Raw genomic sequence first — 213 nt, 5'->3', positions numbered from 1 at the left:
TGAGTGTTGATCCGAACCGAGCTGCCTGCGGGGCCACCTCGGAGAAACTTGAGAGTTGGTTTTACTCGTAGCTAGTCTCATCCGGTGTTGCCCTGAGAACGAGATACGTGCGACTCCTATCGGGATTTGTCGGCACATCGGGTGGCTTTGCTGGTCTTGTTTTACCATTGTCGAGATGTCTTGTAACCGGGATTCCGAGTCTGATCGGGTCGT

The sequence above is a fragment of the Triticum dicoccoides genome, chromosome 1A, assembly GCF_002162155.2.
Source record: "Triticum dicoccoides isolate Atlit2015 ecotype Zavitan chromosome 1A, WEW_v2.0, whole genome shotgun sequence".
Taxonomy (NCBI): Eukaryota; Viridiplantae; Streptophyta; class Magnoliopsida; order Poales; family Poaceae; genus Triticum; species Triticum dicoccoides.
The sequence above is the reverse complement of the archived record's forward strand: the minus strand, read 5'-3'. Positions refer to the sequence as shown.